At 39.5% G+C, this 15,917-nt stretch overlaps 1 pseudogene; it reads right to left on the bottom strand.

The window, feature by feature from the left end:
- Window positions 1-11,211: 11,211 nt before the first annotated feature.
- LOC106001644 lies at window positions 11,212-11,919 on the bottom strand (annotated as a pseudogene).
- Window positions 11,920-15,917: the final 3,998 nt, after the last annotated feature.

Here is a 15,917-nt window from a genome sequence, read left to right on the forward strand (position 1 = left end):
TGATGAACCTCCATACTACTTTCCACAGTGGTTGAACAAGTTTCCAAGAGACTCTTATCTCCAATTACCCACAACAAAAAGCTAGAAGTGCAGTAGCCTTGAGCAGAAAAGCTCAGGGACAAGTGCTGAGGCCCTGATTTCAAGTCTCAGGACTAACACAAAATTATGTATAGAGCTAGGAGTGATCATACACATCTACAGTCCTGGATACTGAGGAGGCAAAGGCAGGAGGATTGTAGATTCAAGGTCAGCCCAGGAAATTTTGCAATTTGTTATCTCCATAATAAAGCAAGAATACACACACACACACAGCAGAAAATAAAAAGGTGGAGTATAAACATGACTCAAAATTCCACATCTAGCAATATTGCCTAAGAGAATTGAAATAACATGTGTACACAGGATCTTACTCATATTAGCATTTTTCATGATAGCCAAATTGTGAGATAACTCAAATGCCATCAGCTGGCAAATGCATGAACAAAATGAATGAAAGGGAATATGATTCAGTCATAAAAGGAATAAAAACGAAATATGCTCTAGTAATGGGTGAACAAATTTAGCAGTGATATTCACCTGACACTATGTTGCAAATGAGCTATCCTCCTTATGGGGGAGGGGTGTCAGGAGGGACAACTGGGAGAAATGATGGAAGAGGCAACACTGTTCAAAAAGAAATGTACTCATTCCCTGAGTTATGTAATGGCAAGCACTCTGTACATCACCTTTGCAATAACAATTTTTAAAAAAGAGTAAACTTGAGATCATTATGCAACACAAATAAGCTAGTCACAAAGATCAGATATTATTCCATTTCCACAAGATATCAAACAATTGTCCAAGCTATACAAACACAAAAGCTAATTATTGTGTAAAGAGGAAGGAAGAATGGGTACTGAGTGCTAATATCTACAGATTTGGGTTTTGAAATGATGAAAATATTCTCTAATTTGAAAATATGATAGTTCCATGACAGTTCTTTCACTTAAGAAAATGAAAAATAATTACATAAAATTAAATTTATAATTTTAATGAGAAATTAAAACTAACTTAAAATAATTCATAAAACTCACAGTATATATTTAAACCATTTTAAAGGATAAATATTATTGCATACAAATTATATTTTTGGCACTACTAGAGCTTTGAACTCAGGCCATTGCACTTTCTAATCAGGTATTTTTTACCTTTTGACCTAAAACTCTAGCCGTTTTTTACTTTGGTTATTTTTCAAGTAGAGTATCACATTTTTTCCAGAGCCAGCTTTATAACACATTCCTTCTGCCCCACAAGCCTCTTATCTATGTTCTCCCGCATGGCTGGAATCACACACATGAATTACCATACCTGTCTTATTGTTTGATATGGGATCTCCATTATTTTTTCCAGTCTGACCTTGAATAGCAATCCTCTTGAGCCAATATCTTACCTTCATAGCATTACTAAGGTAGTTACAGTGTGGAAAACTGACCTCAAATTTGCTGGCTTCCCTTTGTGATAATCTTTTTTTTCCTTTATTGTGCTGTTCCTGGGATTTGAACTCAGGGCATTGCATTCTTGGTCACTCTGCTTGTTTATGGCTGGCTCTTGAGCTGTTCCTCTGGCACAGCTTCTCTCTGGAGATGGAATCTCATGGACTTCTCATCCTGGGTTGGCTTTGAATTTTGAGCTCCAAATATTAGCCTCTGGAGTACTAGGATTACAGCTCATGCTAATAGGACCTAGGTGATATTATCTTTTGAACCTAGTTTTTCCCATGTAATCCAAGTTTTCTTACTTTAAAATGCAATTAAAAATTCAAGTATGGAACCAACCCAGATGCCCCTCAGTAGATGAATAGATCAAGAAAATGTGATACACACACACACAAACACACACACACACACACACACACACACACACACACATACACACACAATTGAATTCTCTGCTTCCATGAGAAAGAATGACATCATCACATTTGTTGGGAAATGGGAAGACTTGGAAAAATTCATATTAAGTGAAGGAAGCCAGACCTAAAGAAATATAGGTCCCATGGTTTCCCTTATTTGCAATAATCAGTATACATCTAAGATAATCTTATCAGATGAGTAGAAAAGCTCAAAAGCTATGGATATATGACCATATAAGATGATGCTAAGTGAAATGAACCCCAAGTTATAGACAAAAAAAGGTTTTTCTTCATTGTTGTTCTTTTTAATGTACTGTTTTAATTTTTTTATTTCTGTTGTATGTTCTTCCCACTATGGTATATCCCCTATTGTCATTGCACCTTGTATATACATTTATCTCATTTGGGGAGGGGAGGGGGAATAACAAAATGTTGAAATAAGGACACAGAATGACCCATTGCAACAATGATACTTACAAGACACTATGATGGAAATGATCTTTACAACTTAGGCAGGTGTGGGGGGAGAAGTAGGAGGAAAGGGATAGGAGAAAAACAAAGGAAGGTGTAACAATGTTCAATAAGAAATGTACTCATTACCATACTCATGTATCTGTAACCCCTTGGTACAGCATCTTTATAATTAAAAAATTAAATTTAAAAATATTCAAGTAGCAGAATTTTTAAAAAGGAGAAGTAACAATGTTCATGCTTAAACATTGCCATGAATTTCTTACCTTAGTGGCATTTGTTCCATTTACTAAACTATGCTCTATGTACTTTAAATATAAGTGTTTTCCTTTTATGGACAAATCATGTCTCTTAAGAAATGTGGCTGGAAGAAGCTATCATCCTCACTCATCCACTGGCACTTTTTGGACCAGCCCACTATTGTGTTGAGCCCAGGCCTTCCACTCCTAACAAAGGTCATCAGTGTAAGATCAGAACTGAGAGATATGTGGTGGAAATGCAATCAGTGCTCAGTCATTTCTCCTTCCCATTTCCATAAGTACACTGGAGTTGAGCCCCTGGTATAAAGAGCCATCCAAATTACTTCTTCAGGCTCAGCCTTTGAAAACAGCTTAAGAGTGGCTCTGACTCATGTGGTTGTCAGGACTGACTACTCAATACACTGGCAGGATTGAAGGCAGCAATGACATAGTAGTGAAGACTTACCCTGTCAAGAAGTCAAGATAGGCTCCTACAGACAAATGGGGCTTCCTTGTCTCAACTCCTTCACTTCCATTTCAAAACAATTCACTACTTTACCTCATGTTAACTGCAAAATGAGAAGTCAAAATAATCTACTCACATGTTTAGCAAGAAGGAAATATAAATTGCTTTTTATCAGTCTGACTTGCTCTGTAATTATTTCCTTTTATCTTCTTTTGTCACCATTTCCAGGTAAAAGTTTGTGAAGATTCCCTGCAGAAGTAGGGACCCTCCACTTAAGAGTTTTACTACCAGGTATTTCAATTCCTTCACAGGATAACAATTTCAGAACAAGTAATGGTGTTATGTAAAGTTGGCAGAGTTTTTTGAGTAAGCAAACAAGCAATCAAGCATGCAAACAATCTGGCAAGACAGCAGGCAAGCCAAAGGACAGAGGTATACTCTAACAGAGTGTGAGTGATTAAAGGCACAAACATTAAAGTTTTAAAATCAGGGGTATAGATGACTAAAGGCAATGTTTGAGATTAATTTTTTGCAGGATAAGTGTTTTTCCTTGTTCTCACACCTAACACATTTTTAATGTTTATTTTATTGTAAAAATGTTGTACAGAGGGGTTTTAGTTACATGAGTAATGAATACATTCTTGTCCAGCAATGTTATGCCCTCCTTTGTTGTTGTCCTACAATCCCTTCCCTTCCCTACCTCTGTCACTCCTCACCTCCACCTGAAGTGGTAAAGTTCATTTCCAATATAGTGCTTGTGGGTATCATTGTTGCAATGGGTCACACTGTGTCCTTGTTTCAGCATTTTGTTATTCCTGTTCCTTTCCCTAAATTAGATAAATGTATATGTAAAATGCAGGGTATCAAAATCAAGTACAGGGACAACCGGGGGAAGAACATACAAAAGAAACAAAAATGGTCTGGAGTAAGACGGTAGAAGAGAAGCTGTGGGTTAAACAAACTCTCACGTATAAACCAGTTTTAGTGTTCCAGTGAAAAGTCCAAGGTTAGAGGGTCACACCAAGTGTGCCATCATAGTATAGAGAGTTTGGCCAGCAAGGAAAAATTCAGGCACCTTGGTTAAAGAGACAGATTCAAGCACTCACTAGTGTCCAGGGCAGCGACAGCAGAGGCTGCTGCCATGGCCACCATATCAAAAGAGAAAGCCCGGGATGAAGTGCCAGAGGTGGTGTGTAAGCAGAGTCTAGCACTACCAGCAAGAAGTGACATGCAGCAGAAATCGTCATCCTGCTGACCACAGACTGTTGCAGACCATGGAGGGGCTGGAAACTAAGGAGAAGGTGTGAGTAACACACGATATCCTCACTCCACCAAAGAAGAACTCCATCTTTGATACTGACACAGACCAGGCCAGAGAAGCTAGCATTTAACTCGGGCCTCTGAAGAAGACAATAGAAGCCATTCAACAAGTTAAAGGAATCTGAGCTGAGGGGCTCAGCTCCACGCAGGTGAAAGTTGCCCTTCCCAGACAGAGGGAGTTCTGCCTATGGAAGAGTGAATTTCTTCACTGGGTAAACACAGCTAGAGGCTGCCCCACCAGACTGCAGCACAGGCAGCTGATCCAGCTACTGGAGGGTAAAAGTAAAACAATTGAAACTCAGTAAACAAAAATCTTGAGGATGGTTCCAGGCCGTGCTGTGTGAGTATTTCAGGATCTAGCACCTTAGGGAAAAGCTACTGATCGCTGACAGGCCTCAACCCTACCCACAACCTATTCCCCAATACAGCAACTCCAAGCTAGAGGAAACAGACATCTACCTCTTTTGTGATACTCAAAGCAGATCACCATCCCACTGAACTAGCCTGGGAGAAGGTTCATAAAATCGCTGGTAATGCAGAGCTTCTTTTTGCCTGCTCAAACAAATTGATTTAAGAAATCAATCAAGCCTCAGGAAAACCAAACACCACAGGCAAAACCACAAGAGACTCATTACAGACACAGGGGAGACACAAGATTCCTCCCACCAAAAGAAAATTGGGCTGGGAAGGAGGCTCAGTGATAGAGTGCTTGCCTCACATGCCTGAGGCCCTAGGTTCGATTCCTCAGTACCTCATGAGCAGAAAATGCTGGAAGTGGAGCTGTGGCAAGTGGTAGAGCACTATACTTGAGCTGAAGAGTTCAGGGACAGTGCCCAGGCCCAGAGTTCAAGCACCACAACCGACCAAAAAAAATGAAGATTTCCTTTTCTACATAATTACATTTTTTAATTGTTTTCTGTTTTTTTCATAATTTTTATTTTAGGCTTTTTTAAAATTCTCTTTTTACTCTTTCTCTTTTGGTCCTTCTTGTGTTTTTGCTTTACTTAATTGTTGTTCTGTTCATCCCCAGATATATACCCATCTTTGAATATTACACCTCATCCTTCATCGTGTGCATACTTAATTTAGATATAGATAACTCAATTCAAAAAGTCTCAGCCTTAACTCCTTTAAGTGCAGTATTATTTCTTTAGCTTATATAATTTTAAGTGTTTAATTTTTTAATTTTTTATTTTTCCCTTTTCTTTATCTCTCTTCTCCTTTGCTTCTATCCTTTTCCTCTCTCTGAATTTAGATCTTGGTTATATTCCTTCTTTTCCTTTCCCTCACCACATTCTTCTAATCTTATTTTCTCCTCACAATTCTCCCTAAACCAATTAATTTCTGGTCTTCTGACTCCTTTTTGATTTTCTTAGTCCATTGATCCCTACTTGTTTGTTGTTTAACTAGAGTGTATTTGTTGAACTAGATGGTGTCTGTACTCATTTTGACTTCATCAAACAATCTGTGTTACTACAGGACTCTTGTTGATGCATGCCTTAAAATAGTGTTCTATTGTGGAACTGTTTTTGCTTATATATCCAAATGTGCAGAAAAAAAACGGAGAAACACAAGAAAAATGGCAAGTCCAGGCATATCAACTCACACTCATGATAATCAGGCAACAGAGCAATTAATGAATAAGTCAGAGGAGAGTTCCCAAAATGCTCTACAAACAATACTGGTAAACAACCTGAATACAAAGATTGAAAGCCTGCAAAGGACTCTGTGTGAGCATGATAGGGAAATTCATGATCATGATGAGGCTAACCAAAGATTAATACAGAATTTTGCAAGCATGAGGAGGCTAATTAAAGATGAATAGAGGAATTGCGTGAGTGGGATGAGAATAAAAAAAGATTAATGGAGGAATTCATGGAATCCACAAACAGAAAGCTGGAGGAAACACATGGAGGCCACAGAGAGAATGTTGAATGAAGCACAACAGAAGGAAAGGGAGTTCAATGAAACTATAACCAATCAACTAAGGAATTTGAGAATGAACACTGAAAAATAAATTAAGGAGGTACAGAAGTCCATACAAGGTCTAAAACAGGGCTGGGAAGGTGCCTCAATGGTAGAGTGCTTGCCTTGCATGCCTGAGGCCCTGGGTTTGATTCCTCAGCACCACATAAGCAAAATGAAAAAAAGCTGGAAGGGGTGCTGTGGCTCAAATGATAGAGCGCTAGCCTTGAGCTGAAGAGCTGAAGGATGGAGCCCAGGCCCAGAGTACAGGCCCCACGACTGGAAGCCCCCCCCCAAAAAATATGTAAAACAAAGGTCCAACAAAGAAGTTGAAGCCATCAAACCCGATCAATTAGAAGGAAAGGAAATTAAAAAAAAAAGTAGAAAATCTTGTCAGTAGGTTAGACCATGCAGAAGATTGAAACTTTTTTTGATTTTGTAGGTCATGGGGCTGGAAATTGGGGCCTGGGCACTGTCCCTCAGCTCTTCAGCTCAAGGCAAGCACTCTACCACTTGAGCTACAGTGCCACTTCCAGTTTTCTGGTGGCTTATTGGAGATAAGAATCTCATAAACTTTCCTGTCCCATGTGTCTTTGAACCGAGATCCTCAGCTCTCAGCCTCCTGAGTAGTTAAGTTACAGTTGTGAGCCAGTGGCACTCTGCCTGAAGATTGAATCTTTAGGATTGAAGAGAGCCTAGACATTATACAGAAAGAAAAGACAAGTATTCAACACAAATCCAGGAACTATGTTAGTTCTATTCCACATTTAGAAGACAACATTGGAAGGCCTAATTTAAGGCTAATGAGTGTAGAGCAGAGCCTAGAGACAGAATTTAAAGATCTAGGAAATTTATTTAACAGTATTCTAGCACAGAACTTCCCAAACCTGCAAAAAGATAGACCCAATCTGATGTAAGAAACCTTTAAAACCCCAAATAGACCAGACCAGAACAGGACATGCCACCATCACACTGTAATCTGTACAGGATCATTAGAAACCAAGGTAAGGATCCTTAAAGCTGGCCAGAGAAAATATCAATTACATATAAAGGGAAAAAATCAGAATAACTCAGATTTCTCTGTAGAGACAATGTACACATGAAGAGCCTGGAATGATGCATGCCACGCCCTAAAGACAAAAAACTATCAAGCAAGAATACTGTACCCAGCTTATCTCTCCTTCATAATGGAAGGACAAGTAAAAACCTTCCACAGAAAAGAAAAATAAAAACAATATATCTCCACCAAACCATCCCTATAAAAGATACTTAAAGATGTCCTACACATAGAAAACCAACAAGAGTATGATAAAGGACCAGAAACAGCACCCAAACAGAGAATGTAAAAATCATAGGAAGAACCCAGTTGCCACAACTCCCAAGGAGGTCAGTAACATGGCAGGAACTACCAAACACCTCTCAGTCATAACTCTCAAGATTAATGGACTTAACTCTCCAATTCAGTGACATAGATCATGTAGTTGGATCAAAAAGCAAGATCCTTCCATCTGCTGACTTCAAGAAACACATTTTGAGCCGGGGGGTGGGGGGGGTCAAGATGCCCATGGAACAGTAGGAAAACACTACAGTTCTCTCCAATCAAAAAGAGGGTTCAAGTTCCAACCCTTAATTTCCCCAAGAGACTGACAACAACAAAAAGACGAACACCCAGAGAAAAACAGGAGGTGGGAAAAAAAAAGAAAGAAAGAAAACAATTTCAGAACTGAGATGCATGAAAAACCTTCTCCCAACTTTTGCTGGCTGTGCACCAAGCCTCAGCCATCTGAGCCCAGCAGGGCCTGCTGGAGTCCCCAGAGACACATGGGGTCAGCTGCATATCACACATGCAGAAGATGCCTGAGGTACTGGTGCTGGACCTGCTGATCTCAGTGAAACTTCAGAGCTAGGAGCCTGCACAAAGACCCTTTCCCCACCCCTCACCTGCTGAGCAGAGGGGCTCAATCCCACCAAAGCCACTCAACCCCATGGCCCCATGGGGGGAACCCCATAACTACAGTGGTCCACCCACAGAATGCAAGTGAAGAAGACCCTCAAGGTACTGGTGTTGATTTGGAGAGTGTAAACAGAGACAAACCTCAGTGCTCAGAACTTTCACAGAGTCCACTCTCCCACCCCTCAGCTGGAGGCCACTACAGTCTGTGGTGGCATTGGAGGTTAGCACAGCCAGCAGAGCCGACCCAGATAGCAGCAACAGAGGCAGAAACAGATGAGACACACTGATGCGGAGCCGCCGCCACCTGGCCCAGCCCACAAGCATCTCAACTGAAGGCAAATTGCAGCGGCAACTGGTGACCTACATCACATAGAAACAACAGATGGAGAGTTCCCAACTAGCTCCAGAGTGAGTACCCTGCAGGGACAACGCATCTCCCTTCAAGGGAGACCAGAGCTGCTGGGAACCACCAGATCTTGACCCAGACCCCTGCCCCAACACCTGGACTACAGGTCCCACTAAAACTGGCAAATAATCGAGTGTTCCACTGGCCCATGGATCACATCCAGCTGGCCAGGCTAGATCAAGAGCATGCCTGGCAGGGAGCTTAAAGGCTCAAGCCAGGAACAGTGCCCTTAGGTCACAATAGCCAACAGTGGAAGAAACCTGAACTATGTAGTCCAGGCTTCATAACCCAAGCAGGATACACAGCAGCACAGGTACAACTGGTGTGCCTTAGGCAGGCGACCAAGAGCCAGGACCAGGCCTGGGGATCAGGTGCCTGAGTAACACAACTAACTCCTCCTGATTGAAGTCAGAAGCTGAACATATGCCTCAACAGAGTGGGAAAGAAGGGAACTGCACCCCCTGGAAATCATGGCTATGACAGTGAAAGACCTGTGTGTCCAGCGCAGTAGAACCAGAAGCTCAAACACCACCAGAACCTGCTCCATATATCCCAAGCCGGGAATTTTACAACTCAGGCTGCCAGCACCTGATAATAGTCAGGAGCTCAGGCTGGTAAGGTGGCTCAGTGGTAGAATGCTTGCCTTGCACATGAGGCCCTGGATCTGATTCCTCAGTACCACATAAGAAGAAAGGGCCAGAAGTGGCACTTCTGCTTAAATGGCAGGGCACTAGCTTTGAGCTGAAGAGCTCAGGGACAGCTCCCAGACCCAGAGTTCAGACCCACAACAGACTAAAAAAAAAAAAAAAAAACAAGACAGGAGCTCATAGCATTCTCCAGCAACTGGGAGAGTACATCCAGCACACCCGATCTCGCCAAGAGCACCTGTAGGAGTAAACAGGAGCAGTCAAAGCTGCACAGTCCTTTTTTTTGAGTGAACAGAAATACAGAAATTCATTTTATTTAGTGAGATACCGACACTATGAGGAGAAATAGGTATAAGTAGTTATGTCTGAGGAATAGAACTTGTTATTAACAGGACAAATAACTGAGATGTTTGGTTATAAGCTTTTTTAGAGCCTCTTTTTGGAAGCCAGGGTCTCACTATGTAGCTAAGGCTGGCCTCAAACTCATACATGGCATGTAGCCTAGAAGCTGCTGTAGCCCAGATTGGCTTTGGGCTTAGTGATTCTCTTCTGCCTGCTAAGTGATGGCATTATATTTGTGTGCTGTTATGCTGGTCTTCAAATCATTTTACTACCAACTTTTTATTAATGTGTTGATAATAGCATTTCACAGGTATATTATTTAAAATTAAATTTAGTTGTTTTAAAGATTAACATGTAGATTTCTAGTATAGGCTTTGTCAGTTATACAAAATAACAGGGACAGAAGTAATTAATATTTTGGAATATTTATAAATGAGATATTTTGGGGATGTCAGAGCAAGAAATTCATTTATTACACATATAACCTGAAAGTGTGTAACACACATATAGACATTGTGTTTCCTTTTGTTACTGTGGTGACAAGTGTATTGCCATTGCACTCAGCTAGAGCCTCCCCTATAGCTTGGGATTACAGGTGTGTGCCATTATGCTCAGGCATTGGCTGTGATGGAGTCTCACAACTTTTATGTCTTAGCAACTTTTATGAATGCAGATGGCCTGATCTCTGACTCCCAAATAACTAGGACTACTGGCTTGAGCCACCATGTTCAGACTAGTGAATATGGATTTTTGTTTTGTTTTTTTAGCTTGAACTCAGGGCCTGAGCACTGTCCCTGAGCGTCTTTTGCTAAAGGCTAGAACTCTACCACTTGAGCCACAGCACCACTTCCAGCCTTTTCTCTTTATGTAGTACTGAGTAATTGAACCTAGGGCTTCATGCATGCTAGGTAAGCATTCTACCACTAAGCCACGTTCCTACTCCCAGGATGTTTTTTCATAAGGTAGAATTTTTCACCTGAAGCATCATATTGGTGTTATAAAGTTTTAAATAACAGAACATTTCAGATTTTGGATTTTTGTTTTATGGATATTCAAGTTGTATGGAGTCAATGTGAGACAGAAACATAATATTTTTAAATTATCTTAACTTGTTTTTGGTCACAGCACCACTTTCAGTTTAAGGAGTCTCAACGGATTTTCCTGCCTGGGCTGGCTTTGGACTATGATCTTCCGATCTCAGCCTCCTCCTGAATATCTAGGATGAGCCACAAGTGCCTGGATTCACTTTTTAAAAAATAAATTCTTTTGTTTCCTCCTCCTCCTCTTTCTTCTGTTCAAGGTCTGGGAGCTATTTTGTTAGCCTTTTTGATAAAGTTGGTGCTCTCACTTGAGCTACAGATCCATTTCCTAATTTTAGTGGTTAATTAGAGAAAAGTGGTTAATTGGTTAATCTTGAGGACTTTCCTGCCTGTATAAACTCTTTTATAGTAAAAGTGTTATTAAAAGTGTTCTTAGGATAAAATATTAAAAATAATCTTCAGTCCCCAACTGAAGTGAGTACTCTATTATTTTTAATTTTAAAGCTATTTACGTAACAAATACCATTTTAATCACTAAGTTCTTCTTCATCACTGAAATATGCACTTTTCTTTATTCTTGGAAGTCTTGAATCTTCTGATGTTGAAGGACCCCCTGAGCTAGGTTTCCATTTGTTCTGTACTCTTCAACTTTGGCTTGCTGGAATGTTATGGCCTGACAGACTGTCAAGAGCAGGATCTTCTCCTTCATCTTCACTTTCTTCTACTTCCTCAATTTCTTCAGGTTTGGAAATTTTCTTTTTTTTCTTTTTTTCTTTTTCATTGGAGGCTCACATTCTCCAAGCACATTTTTATGACAGGCATAACTGAAGAGTCCACTTTCCCCACATTTATAACACTTCGATTTATCGAAGTAGTTTCACCTTCGGATGAACTCAGCTGCTCTTCCATTGTCAAGAGCAATGCTTGCCTTTATCACTCTATGAAATAACTGTTGTTAATTGCTCTGGTGTATTTTTGTGCAGAGTCTTTATCCAAAAATAAAATAAATGCAACCTCTTTACTTTGCCTAATACCTTTACCTTTCATTATAGTAACCTTCACAACTTTGCCATACTTGGAAAATATCCAATATAAGTAATTGTTTGTTAGGGAGAAAGGCAAGGTTGACACATACACAGTGTTCTTACTCAGGGCCAAGCCACCACTCATTTCTTCAGGTGGGGGCAAGTCCGGAGAACCAAAGAAAGGCCAAGGCTAAGACGAGGCTCAACCCCAACAGTTCCACCAGCCTTGCAGAAGTTTAAGCATCTCAGGTCCTGGAAGGAATGTAGCACTGAGACCTGAAAGCAGATGCCACCTCTTCCCGGATCTCAAGAAACCCCTGCACAGTCCTTCTAAATGTAGGAAGTGCCAGTGATCTACAGCAGACAGCCGAGAGCCTTACGTGGGTCAGACTAGCAGCTGGAGGTTGGCCTCTGCCCCAACAGAACCGAGACCAGGTTCAGACTCTCTCAGTCAACCCAGAACCAGCAACTAAGCAAAGTCAGCCACCTATTGACAAAAACAAAATTTCAGATTAGTCTCCAATAATCCCTGAATCCCATTGCAAAAATCACAGAGAAAGATTACAAGGTTTATCAACACCCAGGATAGTAAGTTACCCCCAAAAGCCAGCAGCCATCCAGGGGAGAGCATCAGTGGAAGCAAAGCAGGAATAGAAGACAAAAGCTATATCCAAGAGAGGCTGGAGGCAATGACTCAAGAATTAAAGCGAGAAATAGATTAGAAATTTAAAGAATGCAGAAACAAAACATCAAAAGAGATGCAGGGTTTCAAACAGAAGATGCAGGCAAAAATAAAGGCAGTACAAACCTCACTAAGAGGTGAGATTAATACTCTGAGAACCAACATAGAATCCATACATGAATCAATCTCCTCCATGCAAACTGCAATGGAAGCCATAGTTAACAGTGTGAACAAAATAGAATTTAGAGAGTCAGATAGAGAAGCCAAAATGCAGCAACTGGAAAAAAAAGTCACAGATATGGAAAAATCCCTTAAAGTATGCCAAAGGGAAATCCAAGAACATGTAGACATTGCCAAAAAATTTAACCTTCATATAATTGGAGTGGACAAAGGTGAGGAATATCAAAGCAAGGGAATGCAACACCTATTCAGCAAGATTATCAGTGAAAATTTTCCACATATTAAAAGAGAACATCTTACCTACATAACAGAAGCATAGAGAACACCTAACAAGCAGGATCCCAGAAAAAAAACACTTCTAGGCACATTATAGTAAAAATTATAGATCTGAATAATAAACAATCTTGTATGCATCATAAAGAAAGAAAAATATAAGAATCACAGCAGATCTCTCCAGACACTGAATGCAAGAATGGCCTGGGAAAGTATGATCCGGTCTCTGGAAAACAATAACTGCCAGCTCAGACTGATATACCCAGCAAAATTAGCATTCACATTCAATGGAGAAACTAAAACTTTTAATACTAAAGAAAAACTAAATGAATTCATAAACAATAAACTAGCATTACAAAGAATACTAAGAAGGGGAATACAACCTAAAGAAAGCAATCAGGAACTGGGATCCTTATCAGACAGTTATTACTAGAAGTCTAACTTAGTAAGCACAGAAGGAAAGGAAAGAAGAAAAACTTAGGAAAACAGGAAATGACAGGAAACACAATGCATCTCTGTATAATAACCATAAATATAAATGGACTCAATTAACCAATCAAAAAAAAAGAACTGCAGATTGGATCAGAAAACAAGACTATTCATCTCATCCATCTGTTGTCTTCAGGAGACCTACCTCTCAGCCAAACATACAAACAAACTCAGAGTGAAGGGTTGGAGAAAGATTTACCAGGCAAATATCCCCAATAAGAAAGCAGGAGTAACTATCCTGATATCTGACAAAATAAACTTCTCATTAAAATCAATACCAAAAGACAAGGAAGGACACTATATAATACAGGGAACACTCCAAGAAGAGGATATTACCATTATCAACTTATATCCCCCAACCACTGGAGCACCCAAATATATTAAGCAAATACTCTCAAACATACAGAATAAAGTAGATCCAAATATGATAAAACTAGGAGACTTTAATAATCCACTCTCACCAAAGGACAGGTCTACCAACAGGAGGATTGGCAAAGAAGCTACTGAATTAATTGAGGCCATATTTCAAGTGGAACTAATTGACATCTACCACGTATTTCACTCTAAAACAACACAGTACATGTTCTCAGCAGCTCATGGAACTTTCTCCAAATTAGATTATACCATAGTCCATACAAGGAACTTAAGCAAATACAAGGGGATTGACATAATTCTCTGTATCCTATCCGACCACAGTGGAATCAAGCTAGTTCTCAATAACAAAGCATACCGTAGAAATTACTCAATACTTGGAAATTGAACAGCACACTTTTAAGCAACACCTGGGTAACAGAAGAAATTAGAGAAAACATTAAAAAGTTCCTACAATTCAATGAAAATGAAGACACATCACAAAGAAACCAGTGGGATACAGCAAAAGCAGTCCTAAGGGGAAAATTTATCACCCTTAGTGCCCACATCAAGAAAATAGAGACAGACCAAGTAAATATTCTCATGTTGCAATTAAAACTGCTAGAAAATATTGACTAAAGTTGCTAGATGGAGCCAGACAACCAAATTAAGAGATGAAATTAACGAGATAGAGAATAGTGAAATTATAAATCAAATTAATAAAACAAAAACCTGGTTATAAAAAAATATAAAGTTGATGGACCGTTGGCAAGATTAAGAAGAGAGGAAACCCAAATCAACAAGATTAGGGAAGCCCCACGAAAAATCACAACAAATACCCCAAACATCCAAACAATTATAAAGAACTATTTTCAAAAGTTATACTCTCTAAAGAAGGAAAACCTAGCAGAAATGGATGTATTTTTACAGAAATATACAATGCCCAAACTGGGCAAAGAAGAAATGAAGCAATTAAATAAGCAAATATCTTACAATGAGATACAGGAAGAAATCAGAAGTCTTCCAACAAGGAAAAGCCCAGGACCAGATGGATTCACAATGGAATTCTATAAGACCTTTAAAAAAGAACTAATAACCATACTTCTCAAGCTCTTCAGAGAAATAGAAAAAGACAGAGCTATCCCATTCTCATTCTAGGATGCCAACATCACACACATACCCAAACCAGGCAAATATCCTACCAAAAAAGAAAACTCCAGACCAATCTCCTTGATGAGCACAGATGCAAAGATTCTTAACAAAATTCTAGCTAACATAATCCAGAAGCACATGAAAAAAAATCATGTACTACCACCAAGTAGGCTTCTTCCCAGAGATGCAGGGGTGGTTAACATACGTAAATCAATAAATGAAATCCTACACATCGACAGATCCAAGGTCAAGAACCACATGATTATCTCCATTGATGCAGAAAAGGCTTTTGATAAGATACAACATTCATTCATGTTAAAAGCTCTGGAGAAAATAGGAATAGAAGGAACATTCCTTAAAACAATAAAAGGCCTACATGACAGACCAATTGCCAATATTATACTTAATGTTGAAAAACTACAACCCATTCTCTTAAAATCAGGAAAAAGGCAAAGATGCCCACTATCTCCACTCCTCTTCAATATAGTCCTGGAATGCTTAGCCAGAGCAATAAGGCAAGAAAAAGACATTAAAGGGATCCGCATAGGGAAGAAAGAAGGTAAATTATCCCTTTTCGCAGATGACATGGTACTATACCTGCATAATCCCCCAAACTCCACAACCAAACTCTTATAACTTATAAACAACTGTGGCAAAGTAGCAGGATACATAATCAACCCACAAAAATCAGTACACCAACAATGTTCAAGCAAAAAGAAGGTAAATTATCACTTTTCGCAGATGACATGGTACTATACATCCATAATCCCCCAAACTCCACAACCAAACTCTTAGAACTTATATACAACTTTGGCAAAGTAGCAGGATACAAAATCAACGCACAAAAATCAGTACACCAACAATGTTCAAGCAGAAAGGGAAATAAAGGAAGCAACCTCATTAACAATAACTTCCTCCAAAATAAAATATTTAGGAATTAACCTAACCAAAGTTGTAAAAGAACTATTTAAAGAAAACTATAAAAACTTAAAGAAAGAAATTATGGAAGACACCAGGAAATGGA

This window comes from Dipodomys ordii, unplaced genomic scaffold (genome assembly GCF_000151885.1).
Source record: "Dipodomys ordii isolate 6190 unplaced genomic scaffold, Dord_2.0 Scaffold342, whole genome shotgun sequence".
In the NCBI taxonomy this organism is placed as follows: Eukaryota; Metazoa; Chordata; class Mammalia; order Rodentia; family Heteromyidae; genus Dipodomys; species Dipodomys ordii.